The sequence below is a fragment of the Callorhinus ursinus genome, unplaced genomic scaffold (genome assembly GCF_003265705.2).
Source record: "Callorhinus ursinus isolate GAN/ISIS: 27379988/994484 unplaced genomic scaffold, GSC_fseal_2.0 scaffold14, whole genome shotgun sequence".
Classification (NCBI taxonomy): domain Eukaryota; kingdom Metazoa; phylum Chordata; class Mammalia; order Carnivora; family Otariidae; genus Callorhinus; species Callorhinus ursinus.
The window spans coordinates 2,435,516-2,450,746 of NW_027397076.1; the positions used below are offsets into that span (position 1 = coordinate 2,435,516).

At 45.0% G+C, this 15,231-nt stretch overlaps 1 protein-coding gene and 1 long non-coding RNA gene across 2 annotated transcripts in view; one reads left to right on the forward strand and one right to left on the reverse strand.

The window, feature by feature from the left end:
- Nucleotides 1-1,048: 1,048 nt before the first annotated feature.
- On the reverse strand, nt 1,049-14,481 carry LOC141374145 (uncharacterized). Its single transcript, XR_012380786.1, has 3 exons — nt 14,347-14,481; nt 4,964-5,084; nt 1,049-1,117 (listed from the first exon to the last, which is right to left on the reverse strand). It is a non-coding gene; the product is annotated as an uncharacterized lncRNA (long non-coding RNA).
- A 223-nt stretch (nt 14,482-14,704) lies between these two features.
- Nucleotides 14,705-15,231, forward strand: part of SYN3 (synapsin III) — a 445,616-nt gene continuing 445,089 nt past the window's right edge. Inside the window, exon 1 of the mRNA XM_025882043.2 lies at nt 14,705-14,826. The gene's annotated coding sequence lies outside the window, so the exon portion shown is untranslated. The remainder of the gene's footprint in view (nt 14,827-15,231) is intronic.

A 15,231-nucleotide genomic window follows, 5' to 3' on the forward strand; every position in this document is an offset into this window, starting at 1 on the left:
ACCAGCTGGAAGTATCCACCTTTGGAAACCTAACGTCTTGTACAATTCAGCACCAGGGACAGCAGACAAAGACTATTAGCATTAGGAAGATACATGAGAATTCATGAAGATTTGATACTTCAGCACACACACACACACACACACACACACACAGAAAGATCTGAGGAAGAATCCTAGATTTACCAAACACAAGTCCCTGGAACAGAAAGGGAAATGTGCATCCACAAGGCCATACATGGGAAGCCAAGAACTAAGTTCCTAGAACTAGTCTAGTTACAATTAATCTCAAGTGTGCTGTCATCACCAAGCAGAAATGTGTATATATTCAGTGACATGGACGTGGCATACGGTGACAATTCCTTAAATAGGAATTGAGGAAGAAGTCAAGTACTCTGGTTTAAGCTCCAGAGGAATCCTTATTCAGTCAGTTAGGAAGATTCATTTCCTAATGTTATCTATTATTTCCTATTCCCTGTATACTTCCTAATATATTTGAAAGCATGGGTGGAAAGGGGTTTCAAGGTTCATTAGAGGAGAAACAGATCCAAGTTACTACTGACCCTGCCTCAGACACTGCATTTCTTTGACATCATTGAGTACATTAGAATTCTTTCCGGCCTATCCATGTTTATTAGATTTGATGCTGCCTAATTCTGACATCCCAAAGGAAGGTGACTCACTCCCAGTAAGTGTGTTATCAGTTTCTAAGGACATGTCTAATCTGGATGACATCATCTTGTCTGGAAGATACATTTTAGGCGGATAGTTCCCAGAGCTCATGAAAGAAAAACTTTCCATTTGCTGTGCTTCACTAATCCCATTCCATTAAAGCGGCTATGAGAAGCTGAAAGGGAAAAGAATGTGATTCTGTGAAGGAATATAGAATTATAGATTTAATCACTCAAGACTACATTTATTATAATAGTCAGTGCCAAGCTCTTCAAGGAGTTCCTATTGCTATAAATAAGGATCACCCTAAATCTTTCTCCTCCGAGATCCTTTCACCAATTATTCAAGTCCTAGCATGTAATCATGGAAAGTTACTGAAGTCCTCTGAGTCCCGGTCACCTCTTCTGTATAATGAGGACTGTTTGACTTGTGATTCCTCACTGGGGCCCTGTGAGGAATAATGAGATAATTTGCCATCACAAATTATAAAACAGTGGCAAGCAGAAGCAGAGGAAATGGGCACAGGTGACTGACTCACCTCAGGGGGCTGACATACAGTTTTTCAAGAAAAAGAATGAAGGAAATCCCCCTGAAGGATTTTCCTTGTTACCGCCAATAAATTTCTTCAGCTACCCAAATGTTAAAAAGCCATGAGATTTGAAGTAAGAACTGGCCTCAAACCTCATCTCTAGCACAGAATAGCTACTATACCTCCCTTCTTCCTCAACTTTTACTTCTTCAGGCTACAAAAAAAATAGTTACTTCGCTGGAATATAGTTATCACTATATATTGGTAAAGAATCCAGCTAGGGGCACCTGGCTGGCTCAGCCGGTACAGCATGCAATTCTTGATTTGAGGGTTGTGAGTTTGAGCCCCACATTGGGTATAGAGATTACTTAAAAATAAAATCTTTTAAAAATAATAATAATAAAAGAATCCAGCTAGTTACTTGGATTAAAAGGTGGATAATAGTGCAGGCTCTAGCAGTGATTTCGCTTAAATTCTGATTCCACCACTCACAAACTGAGTGACTTTGGGCGTTTCTTAATCTCTCTGAGCCTGGATTTACTCATCAGTAAATTGGAAATAATATCAAAACCATCTCATGAGGATGTTATGAGATTAAAAATGCTAATAGGTATAAAGCACTGAGAACAGTATCTGACACATAAGAAGGACTCAATAAATGTCACAATATAGAAAACATACCAACCAGACATACAGTAGGCCAGGCCCTTCAGGTCGGCACCCCCTTTATTTACTTCCCAGACAGAAGACTAAAGACAGAGGATCTTTACTCCTCTGTAGATCTGCTTATTATGAAACCATATCTTATTTTTCATTTATTTATTTTTCTTAAGGCCATTCTTTGCTCAGCTGATGACAACTGTGATCATGATTATGGGGGGGGTGTTAAATCAAAGATATTTTACTCTACATCTCAATGATGAAGGAGTGAATTCTGTGGAAGTAAAGGAGAAGTGGAGAAGGGTCTGAATAAAGGAGCAGGAGACCCAGGCTATAAAGAAAAGCGAAGAAGGCATGAAACAAAGCTTTGTGCTCTTCTCCTTTGTGCTCTTCTCCATTTACAAATGTTAACCTAGACATCTGTTGATTCAGCCAGCTTGCCATGCCTTCCTGCTGACACGAGTCCAGAGCATAGAAACATAATGGGAATCACTAGAATGAGCAGATAATGGACCTGGAAGAACTTACGATGAGAAGGGGAGAGAGATGTAGGAAGGAAACTTCTAGTTAGTTCAGACAGGAGGTCTGAATGCCCTCATGCTACTGTGAGAGGATTATAGGAATACCATGGGAATATTATTACAGTGGCTGTCTACAGGACTGTGATCTGTAGTACAGATGATACCCCAAACACATACATGAAGGACATAAGATCTATTAGTGTGTCCTTGTTCCCAGCCTCCGTATCCTCTATGTCACCCCCATTAAGACAATTTTTCTTATTTATTCAGCAATTGGTAAAGTTTTGGCCTGCTTTCCAGTTATGAGGGTTTTATGACACAAGGTCAGAAGAATAGGGAGAATGTGAATGGACAGACAGGCCTGGAGATCCAAAAGAAAGGAAAAGAGAAAACGCAACAATAAAAGCTGCAGGGTTGGAGTGTTGGAGTCTGAAGGGATTTCATGAGGATGGGTTCTGTAGCACCCATGCAGGTGGGACAGAACAGGGAGGACTAAGGGGGATTTTAGAGTCGTTCTAAGTTGTAACATGGACTCCTTTTATTGGTCTTCAAGAGGGCCAAGGAGAGTTTAAAATTCCTTTAACATTCCTTTTGAATGCTAGATTGGACTTTTACAAATAGGACTTTATTTAGAGACTGACCCAGGGTCCAGTAATCAGGGTTATGCACATGCACACTGATGTAGAGAATTTCACTTCGATTCACTAAAGACATGGATCGGGACATGCAAGCCCCTTGATTTTATCAAAGGCAAACAATTTTGCTCTTCTAAAGAATTGTTGGTGAAGGAAAATGAGAAAATATGAACAAGTTTTATTTAAATTTTGGGAATAAAGTTTAAAGGGAATAAAACAAAATCCTCAATCTTTTCTTGAGCAGATGTAGGAGGCATTTCACTACCACCTCTAATTCCTATGGGGAAGAAAAGCCAGTCAATAGATGACTTGTTTAAATTGGATGGGAGCTGACATGATGCTCACATCGTCAGGGAAATTAACAACCCTAAGAATAGGAAATGTATATCTCTTGAGACAGCTGCAAGAAAAATTGTTCAGAAATGTCTGTGCTGGGGACTCACAGGGAGTGCAGCTGGAACGGGAACCAGCCCCAGGGTTTCCTAAACCAGTGTTTGACAGCCAGCACTGGAAACAGTCTCCCCTGGCATGAGCAAGGCCCAAGAATTGATGAAAAAGGATTTGGGGCTATGAACTGTGGTCTGGGGTATGTGGCACTGGGCTGGGACTTAGAGCTGGGACAGAGAGAGAGAGTCAGAGTGGGCTTACTGAGAGGATGTGGTTGTGCCAGGCTAGGAAGGGGTCCGTCACCCACTAAATGTTCGCCCAGCACCTGCCAGTCGGACTACACATCAGAATCTCCAGGGACTATCTTTAGAAATACACATTCCCTCACCTTACCTGTGGAGACCCAGATTCAGGACATCTCAGAGGAGGCCTGGGCATGACTCTTTCACAAGCTTCTTACTTAATTCTGGTGAAGCTTAGTCACATGCCAGAATTTCAGAACTGCCAGTTGAGGCAATCACAACTATGCCCTTTCTAACCAGACCATTAAGGCAATGATTCCACTTGTCACAAACTAGTCCATTAGGGACTTTTTTTTTTTTTCATTTCCCTAGTAAACTCTCTTCAGGACAAAATGAAGAAAAGTCTCATAACCTCTCTTAAATGACCATGTAACCTTCTTTTCCTCCTCCTTCCCCTCCTCCCCCATCCTCATTAACCTTCTTCTTTTTAATTTCACACCTAACACAAAACAGAGCTTTAGTGCATACACAACCCATAGCAAAACATAAATGGGCTTTGCCACATAGCTGTCTTCAAGCAGCTCTTGAGAGACAATCTTGTAGACTCAGGAATGCATGAGGGAGTCATGAGCATTGGGGAGGAGTGCTGAGAGGTGGGGACAAGAAGCAAACATCTCACTCAGTGTTAAGCAGAGATGGTTCCCATTAGAATTTGTGCTCTAAAGGCCCGGGAGCACTCCAAGCTCAATTCAGAGGATTCTAGCAGGATTCAGAAAGGTGGGGTGGTGGCTCAGGTGCAGTGAGACCAGGAGCTTCAAGGCCCCAAGTGGCAAGCGTCAGGAACAGCCAGGGTATGAAGGTTGGGGCCTTGATGTCAGTTGGCAGATTAAAGACACATTATCTGTGACTGACTTCTGTGATTGACTGTGATTGCTTCTCAAACACCAGCCCCCGGACATCCCAAGTAGCCAAGGAACTAGTTTAAAACACAGATTCCCAGGCCCCACCCCATTTGTGATCCTTGCTGCTGTCTGTCTTATTTATGGCACTCACTCGCGCTCACTAGTCGAACTGCCTGAGAACAGGAACAGCATCTGACTTGCTCAGCCCCAGTGTCTAGTACAATGCCTAAAAACAATATCCATTCATTCAAAAAAATGCAGTAAGTGCTTACTTTCTGCCAAGCTGAGCTAGGCACTAGGACACAATGATTAATAACTATGCTCCCTATATTGAGTCTAGTGGGGGAGACAGGCCAGGGGTCAATAAGTCACATCAACATGACAAGTGTTTAAACAATATACATTAGACATTTCTTACCTTCTGAATCCACCCCACACAGGAGCCAGGGAGATAATCCTAAAACACAGATCCAGCCATGATATTGCTCTTATGACTCCTCTTCCCAAAGAGGGTCTAGAGGCTCCTTGTAAATAGATGTCTAGAAGAAAAGTTTCCATGGTCAAATAACTGTGGAAGACTCTGGGATAAATTAAACAAAACGAATCAAGTTTCTTTAATGCAAGATTTGTTAGAAACTATATGATACCAACAAGCCTTGTAAATCTCCAAAAGGGAGGGTTGGGGGAGGAGTAGTAGTATTCAGCATGTTCTCATTCTTATTTGACTGTGGCACTTTGGGGGGCACATCTTAAATAATTAGCACTTAGAGAACGGACTTTGGAAAATTCTGGTTGATCACAACCTGCCCAATGTTCATATTATGCATCATAGGGTCCCCCATGATCTCCTACCCAAACCTCTGCTTCCCACTCCGGTTCTTGCACCTTAACAAAACCAAACTCCTTCTTACTTCCCAGCCTTTGCTCACATTGCCTGCCCCCCAACACACACACACACACACACACATTCTTCAAGCGCTGGAACATCCTCCAACACACACAGAAATTGCCTGGAGATGATACATGTCCTTGAAAAGTCAGCCCAGACGTCAGCTCCACCAGAAGCTTCTGCTGTTCAGGTGCTTCTTCTGTATGTGCTCAGAGTACTCTCTCACAATTCCCACACAACACTCAGTGAGCCATATTATCATGGTCCTGCTAGACCATGAGCTTCTGGAGGGAAGGAGTCTTTATGAGGCTTTATCTCTGCTCTGCTACACCAGAGTTTCTCAACCTCAGCACACTTGACACTGGGGCTAGATAAGGCTTTGTTGTGAGAGGCTGTCCTGTGCATGGTAGGATGTTTAGCAGCATCCCACTAGATGCCAGAAGCCCTACCATCACCTTAACCACTCCCCCCCCCACCACAAGATGCAAGAACCAAAGATGTCTCCAGACATTTTCCGCTATTTCCTGGGGAAACAAAACCATCCGTAGCTGAGAATCACTGTCCTGTATCAGTGCCTGGCATTCATTAAACAAATATTTACTGAACATGTACTATTTGTCAGGCCCTGTGCCAGGCACAGGAAATACAACTGGGAAAAAAACACTTGTCCCTGCCTTTAAGCTGCAGGAATTGAGAAGCAAACAGACATGATTATGAGTGTAATAATAACCATAGTTCTATGAAGGTTGAGAGACACTTGTATATTTTGTTCATTTTTATATCTCCCAGCTCCTAGGACAGTACCTGGCACATCCTAAGAGCTCAATAAATATTTATTGATGAATCATATTAGTTAAAATTTACAGAGCACTTCTCATGTGCCAGAAACTCTTCTAAATACTTTATGTATATTAAATTAATTTAGTTCCATAAAGAACCTATGAGCTTCTTTTATTATACTCATCTAGAGATAAGCAAACTAAAGCATAGAAATTTTAAGTGACCATGCAATGATCATGTAGTGAGTGTAAGGCACAGTCAAGACTTGAACTCGGGCAGCCTGGTTCCAGAGTCCAAGCTCAAGTGCCCCACATGTGATTACCACGGATGACCAACCCTGGTGGAACCTTCCTTTGGACTGGCATAACAACAACACAATAAGTTATTTCTTTTATCTCATCCTTAGCACCATTTTATTAAAGAAAACTTAAAGCACAGGAAGGTTAAGTAACCTGAATTCTCCCATAAATGGTAAGTGCCTGAGCTGACTTTGGTGCCCCATCTGACTGTGGGGACCTGTGCCCTTAACCACCATGTTATACTGCCCCAAATACAGAAGCATAATAAATAACCGCTAGATGACTGAATGAGGAATGGTCTACATGCTTTCTGCATCCCCCCACCACCAAGCAGAGCACCTAATACATAAACGGTGCCCCACACATGATTTTTTAAAATGATGGCAATGAAGTACAAGGAATGGGACACTCAGTTCGGGATCAGATCTGACTTATCCTCCTGATTCTGCCTTTGAGTTGCTGTGTGACCTTGAAGACTTCATCACCCCCACAACCAGGTCCTCATTTAGCTCTCTAAAATGGGAGGTTTCGGATTTCCTGAGTTCCCTTCAGATCTGATGCTGATTCCAAGCAGCCAGTCCTGAGTGAACCCAGAGAGCCCTCTTTCCATCACTGAGGCCAACCAGGTAAAGCTCCTCCCCTGACTGTCCTGATTGGTTTGCTCACCTCCGGATGCAGGTGCTGTTTTGGTTGCCTGGTAACACAGTGATGGAGACTGCCAGTTCCCAGAGGAGAAGTGAATGAATGAGCAGAGATAGTCACACTAGGAGCCATGGCCACAGCCAGAGCAACACATTGCAAATTTCATAACTCCATCTGTCTGGAATGGGCTTTTCATCTAATGCTGATACAGCAGCCTAATGGGGAATCTGGAGGTGGCAAAAATCCTTATGCACAATCCTACCTGCCCATAAGGAAGTGACTCTATCACAAAAATCACAAGCACAGAAGTGTGTTTTAGTATCGATAATAAAAGATCTCCTTCTGCTCTCTTCCATGTAAAAGACTACTCTTTCCTGTGTTCCATCCTGCCTTTCAATCCAGGTTCTGGATTACTGGGCAGGTTGTATAAATTGTAATTGATCCCCATGATCACTCTGGAATTGATCCCCATGAACTGAAGTTCAAAGATAGGGAAACCTTTAAAAAAGTTAAGAGCAATGTTTCTGAAATAATGTAGACCTTGGTTCAATTCCTGGCTTTGCCACTTACAAACTGTGCAACTTTGAGTTAGTTTCTTAGTTTCTCTGAGCCTTAGTTTCTCCATCTGTAAATCGGGGATATTAACACCTATCTCACAGTGTCACTGAAAGAACTAAGGAAGATAATAGAGGCTGAAGCACTACCCCAGATGCTGGTGCATATGTGCACAATTTTTATCATTATTACTGTTATTGTTTAGGGTCACACGCCATTTAAATGATAAAATGGGATTTGAATATGGGTCTCTAGTAATGCCAAGGCCAACTTTTGTCATTTCCTTCCTTCTTTGAAAGGAAAAGCCATAAGCATGCGTTCTTTCAACAAATACTTACAAGCCACTATGTGAAGGTGTTGAAAATGATACTAACTCTTACACGGCAGTTTTGAGACCAAGTGGTGCTTTTGCATGTATCCTCTCACTTAATATGATGGTCACTTCTCTGATGTCTGGTTGGAGATCATGCTGGAGAAAGCAATTGTTTGCCTCTGGAAATTAAACTCCACTCTTCTCCCAGGAGCTCGAAAGTCAGGAGAGGGAACCCCATCCCCCGGTGCAGTGGAGCCAGCTGAAGGGCATGCTGGCAAAGGGCATTGAATTATGTGCTACGTCCCTGACCCCTTATGTATGAGATACGTGATCTTTGCAAGTTCATTTACCACTGTAGGCCTCAGTTTTCATAATCTGTAAAGTGGGAATCGTGTATACGCTTATCTCTCAGAGTTGTTGGGATAAATCAATAAGCCTATGACTGCAGAATGCTTAGCACAGTGCCTCCTCGGCAGCTGCCACAATGATGATGACAATCACCGTGATCCTTATTATTCTTCCAGAGGCCTGCCTGCAGTATGGGTACCTGTCAGGGAAGGCGGGCCTAGGTGGAATGCCACAGCCAGCCCATAATCTCTAGGGGTCAGAGGAAAGAGAAGAAAGTGAAAAAGGAAGTGGCAAAAGGGACACACTTTACTGTCTTTGTGGCTGGCCCCAAGAGGGTAGGGAACAGAGGCGGATGCCAGACTTGGTTGATGCTATTGTAAAACCCATGGTCCAATAAAATACTTGTAGTCTGGGACAAATAAGATAGAAGCCAGTGGTGCTTAATGTTAGTTTCCACACCTCTGGGTCACACTCCCTAATAACCCAGGGATCAAGGGGTCTGCTCATTGCCTGAGCTCTAAATGATGAGATTTATGTGGTTCTTTTTGCAGAAATCTTGGATTTGATCATTTCAATGCAAATAAAATGGGGAACACTTGAAGAGCACTTATTATGTGCCAGGTACTGCCTTAAGTTTATATGTTTTAACAGATTTTACCATCATGCAACTCCTGAAGGTAAATTTATCACTCTCTTTGTGTAGATAAGGAGCCTAGGCAAACAACTTGCCCAGAGTCAAAATCTAAGAAGTAGCAGAGCAAGGATTCAAACACAGTCTAGTTCCAACTTTCATGTTCTCAACACATACAATTATTGGCTCTCCATGTTGTCGAAGGAAAAAAAATCCATTTTCTGTCATGCCTGGCTATTCCTCTGGCGACTGAGCTTGGCTGAAATGATGGGGGTCTATACAGAGGCTAATCTATGCAGTCATTATTATGTGGGGTTTAGGAAGGAAGGAAAATTACACAGAAGGGGTAGCTTCTTTGTTGTGTCCCTGTGTGGACAGACTCCAGACACTCAAAGTGGTGGAAATGGAGAGCAAGGAGATTTTAATCCCCCCCCCCAAAAAGTGGGTTTCCCAACCCCATGCTGGTCCTAAGTCAAATGCAACTACTACTGAAGTTATGGAAATGGCCAGGCACTTTCATGGTTAAGCTTCACAACAGTCCTGCAAAGCTAATTTTATTAACTTATTTTACAGCTGAAACACCCAAAGCTTGGAGAACTGAAGAGGCTAGGCCAGGACCTCACAGCCAGACAGGAAGCTATGGGCCTGGGACTCCAAATCAGCTCAGCTGTGCTCAACCTTGACTATGCAATGATGTCACCTGGGAGGCTGACAAAATACATACCTACTGGTGAGAAAATATACCAAAATATACACCAGCGGTGCAGACTGCTGCCTAGGTGTTTTCATGGCCCATCCCACCGGATCTTTCTGCCTCTATACAGCTGCTTCCCCATGAGTCGTGAAGACAGATGTATTAGACCATTACCTTGAAAGTGACTGATCAGCTAAAACCTTCAAGCACCCTTAATTACAAAGGAACACCCACTGACATCTGCCTCCCCTTAAGGGGGACTCCAAGGATTTGGAAACTTATTTTTCTGGTTGCCATGACAATATTTTGCGATGTCAGCAAAAAATGCTCTGTGTTACAAACAAGCAATGATAAAACCATTCAAAATCTTTAGCTCAGAATTCGTCTCAGCTCCAGACCATGCCATGCCCCCTCTGAGCCTTCACCTAGGGGTTCTAGAAAAGAACTGTAGATGTCAGGGCCTTCGAACACTCCCCTCATTTTACTAGGGTTCAGAGATGAAATGAATTTCCTCATGTCACAGAGTAAACTAATATTTTCAGATTTTCTTTTATTCTATACGTCACCTCCCCATCTTCCTAAGACCTTTTTTAATCCAAAGAAAAAACAGGTGAAATTGAAAAATTCTCTCACTTTTACCTTTCTTATTTTTTATAAGTCAAATGTATTTTTATGCTTTTTAATTAATTTACTTTAAAATAAAAATTGTATTTATTTAAGGCATACAACATGATTATTTGCATATACATAGTGAAATGATGACAACATCAACCCTCTTTGGATAGATTCCAGAGCCCTTTTACTACTGCATGTGATAAGACTTTGCATTTTAACTCTCACAGGCTTATTTGCATTTTATACCCCCAATCAATCTTTAATTATAGCAATTCATCTTTGTGTAGATTTTAGGCACCATGATAAGTAGAGAGGAGGAAATACAGAAAGATCTTTCTTGTCATCTTACAAATTTCACCATGGGGCGCCTGGGTGGTACAGTTGGGTAAGTGTCCAGCTCTAGGTTTTGGTTCAGGTCATGATCTAAGGGTCATGAGATCCAGCCCTGCCGTGGGCTCCCACTCAATGCTGGAGTCTGCTTGGGATTGTCTCTGCATCTCCCTCTGCCCCTCCCCCTGCTTGTGCGCATCTGTGTGCACGGGCACACACACTCTCTCTAACATAAATAAATAAAATATTTAAAAAAATCTCACCATGGATGGATAACAAAATTAACTCTGCCCTTGTTGGCAAGCATGAACAAGCCATAGCTGAATAGAGTGGAACTTTCCGGACTTGGGACCTGGGTCCCAGCTGTAGTTCTGTCATTCACTAGCTATGTTACACGATACCAAGCTGTGTGTGTTAAAGGCACACACACAATGGCCTTCATTTTCAGACAGGGTTTTGAGTTCTCACCTCAACTATGTGCTAAGTGACTTTGTGCAAGTCTGTTTCTTCCCCTATGAAATGGAGGTAATATCTCTTTAACAGGGTTGTTTGTCCTAAAGCACTTAGCACAGTGATCAAGGTTGGGAAAAAGGCAGAAATCAAAGGAATCTGGAAGTTGGCCAACAAGATTCATGACCAAGCAGCAACCACTGGTCCAGGCTCTTTAGGATGCCGATGCTGCTGCCATCATCAGTCTGCTCAATTTCACGGCCAATCTCTTTCCATCCTTGTTTCATTTTGGAGAGACAAAGTCCCAGGAGTGAGCATCTAATCGGCCCAACTTAGGTGCCATCCCTACCTCAAGTATTTTTGGGGACCGGGAGAAAGCAAATTGTGGAAGGATCTGGCCCTGGGAACTGTCAGGTCCCCACACAATGAAAAATTCCCCCAAAGAGATGTGGAGGTATAAATACAAATATCTTCCAGGAAGCCACCTTTGGTCCAGCTCTCATTTCACTGAAGAAGGAGGTTCAGAGAGGTTGTTCAATGACTGTGTGTCAAGTCTTCTGGTTTCCAACCCCACATTCACTCTCTTACACAAAACCCAGCAATTTATAAAGTCATAGGCTATTTCTCCAGCTTTAAACAATATCTCAGGTGGGGATAAAGGGACTGACTATGGAGAGTCATTATCTGTTTTCAGACTCTTTTTATTACATAAGCTCAGCACATAAGAATAAATAATGCTGGAATGCAGCTGACCTCCAATACATGATGGGAGAATCTCATTACTGCAAAAACCTTGGTGATAAATACAGAGAACTGGCTAGGATACACTGAATTTTCAATAGAAACCATTAAGCACTTCTGCATCTAACTGCCTTTTCTCTTCTTATTCATAGTGCAATAAAAACATAATTTTCCATGCCATAATTTGCCTGGTGTTTCATCTACACTTCTATCGTACTCCCTGTTTCCTCCTTTCTTTCCTTAAAACTGATATTAGGGAAGCTCTTTGAATCTATAGACTCAGACAAGAAAACCCTTTCCATTTTTCTCCAAGCAACTCTCCTGTGCATATTTGAAAGCCAATAGCTTTTTTTGAAAACTACATATAAGTCCAAATCTTAGAGTTGGGAAGCGTCTTAGGGGAGCTCTGCTCTGACCTCATTTCACAAGTAGGGAAACGGAGGCTTAGAAAAGATATGCCAGGTGGGTAGAGGCAGAGACAGGCCAGATGCCATCAAAGACTATGCTGGGTTTCTGAGTTGAGATTTCCTTGATCCTCTTATGTCCACTGCTGTCATTATCTGGGTCTGAACAGAAACTCAGGAAGGATCTGAGGTATTGCCTAATCCAGAGGTGGAAAGTAGTAGCCAAAGGGGCAAATCCTGCCTGCACATGGGTTTGATTTTGCTCAAAATTCTTGGCTCACACAGTCCTTTAAATTTTTTTTTAAATTAATTGCCAACTTGTAGAAACCTGGAGATTTAACATAATCTGAATTTCTGACCCTTTAATAAAAATCGGATCATCTGGCAACTCAAGGTCCCTACTGCTATATGGCAAAAATGAGTTGTTGCTGAGTAACAAGCCGGCCCCTAAGGCAGGTGTACAAACTTCAGTATGCCTCAGTCTCCACCACTCCCTGTTCTATCACACCCTGCCAACTTCACTTGCTACATTACTGCCTGTCCCCTAACTTTGTGATTCCTGAGCTAGTTTTACTCCCTTAGTTACTGAAGTTGGGTCACTCCCTCCTATTGACTGGAGGTCACTTCCTAAGGGTCATGCAGTAAGCAGAGATGTTGGAAGACAAACTTCCAAGGGCTCAGTCCTTGGCTCTACTCTTGTCTCCCACTAGGTGGTCTCATACTGCTCCACGTCAGAACACTCCCCTGGGCACATCTCTAGCCCCAGACTCAGATCTCAGAATATATGAGAATTATATACATATTTGGTTAATACATGCAAAACAATTTGAAGAAAACCTGGCACTGTTGTTGTTGTAAGTTGCCTCATGGGTCTCTAGAATGTTCACGATGGAGCTTTTAATTTCCTTCTGCCTCCAACCTGTTCCTTCCTAGTCTTCCTCATGTGGGTAATAGCACCATTATCCCATGGATGGCTCGAGCTGAACACCTGGGAGTCAATCTTCATTCATCTGTTTTCCTCATTCCCTAAATCCAGTTCATCATCAAGCCTTTCCGTGATACTCTAAAAATGTATTTCAACTCGTCTACTCTCCCTGTCTCTGCTGTCACCACCTTGGTCTAAGTCACCATCATCTCTTGCCTGGGCTTCTGCAGTATCCTCCTGTGTTATACACTGAACTATACTCCCCCCATTCATATGTTGAAGCTCTAACCCACAGTGGGATGATAGTTGGAGATGGAGCCTTTGTGGGGGGGGTGTAACTAGATTTGGATGACGTCATGAGGGTGGGGACCTCATGACAGGGTTAGTGTCCTTATAAGAAGAGACAAGACAGGACTTGCTCTCTTTCTTTCTCCCTGCCACGTGAGTACACAGGGAGAAGGCAGCCATTTACAAGCCAGGAAGGGATCTCTCATCAGAAACAGACCCGGCTCGCACCTTGATCTTCACCTCTAGAACTATGAGGAAATAAATTTCTGTTGTTTAAGCCAACCAGTCTATGGTATCTTGTTATGATCGCGAGAGCAGACTAAGACACCTCCTAACTGGTCTCCCTTTGTCATTCTTTCTCTTCCAAAATCTATTCCCCATACAACAGCAAGAGCGGTGTTTTCAACATGCCATAGCGCCCCCTCCCCTAAAACTCTTCAGGGGCTTATTTTTGTCCTTACAACAAACCGAAGCTTTTTAGGGTGGCCCACCGGGTTCTGGGGAATTCGGCCCCGGCCACCTCTCCAGCCTAGCGCGCCTTGCCCTTGCTCTGCGCTATGGGCCTGCCTAGTCCCGGGTTCTGGCCGCAGAGCCACGGTGCATCTGGTGCCCCCTGCCGGCCGTGCTCTTCCTCCAGCCGTGGAATCCCTTTTATCTTTTCAACTCTCAGATGAATTATCACCTCCCCAAGTGGCCGCAGGAAACCATTCTATTCATAGCGTCCCCGACCCCGTTCCTTACTTAAAATCATCTTTCCCTCTCAGAACAATCCGACATTACCTTCTTTGTTTCTCCGCCTTTAACCTGCCCCCACCCCGACCCCATGCAAACTACAGGAGGGCGACAGACTTCGTCTTGTTCCTGTTGCACCCCGGCCCTTAGTGCCCACCACGCTACCGGAGACACGCGCCGACGGTGCGGCCGGGTTTCTCTGAGGCGCCTCCTGAGGTCCTGGGAGGTCCGGTGCCTTTCTCAAAGCTGGCTTCTAAGGACGCTGCACCCTTCGCACTCCCCAAGGGGCGTCGAGACGCTCTTGGGATCGAGCATGATCACCGCACTCGGGTGCCTGAGCAGGGGGAGAGCTCAGAGTCTGGGAGCAACTTTCCCGCGTGGAGAGCAGAGGAGCGCGGTAGGGGGTGGGGCGGGGGCGGGCGGCGGGGCGGGGCCGCCGAGGGGCGGGGCCGCCGAGGGGCGGGGCCTGGCTGCCCGAGCCAATGGGGCGGCTCGGCGCGGCGGGGAGGCCCGGCGGCAGGGGGGAGACGCTCGAGCGCGGTCGGGTGCGGAGGCTGAGCTCGCGGACTCGGAGTGCATCCGCAGACGTGCGCCGCGGCCGAGGCAACCACCCTCCCGGGCGCCGCTTTCTTGGCGGCTCGCACGGTAAGCGGAGCGCCGCCTCGAAGTAGACTTTGTGGGGATTCCGGAAACTGGGAGCCCCCTCCCGCCCTGGGCTCCTCAGACGGGGCTGCCGGTGGCGTCCTCGCGCCCGGCCGCGTCCCCGGCGCGCCGGCCCTGTGCCCGCGGGAGGCGGGCGCGCGGAGGGCCCGGGAGGGAGGCGACGAGCCGCCGCGCCACGCTCCCTCCACAGGCTGCCGCAGCCCGGCCCGGGCCCGACCCTGCGACGGACAGGTCGGCGCGCGGGAAATGCCTGGGGCGCGGGACGGTGGCTCCCGGCCGGACCTCCGCTCGGCCTGGGTCTTCAGACCCCTCAGGACCTGTTGGCCTGGGGCTGGGGGTCAGATTTGCCACACCGTTTCCTATTTCCAGCCGTCCTGAGGCGCAGGA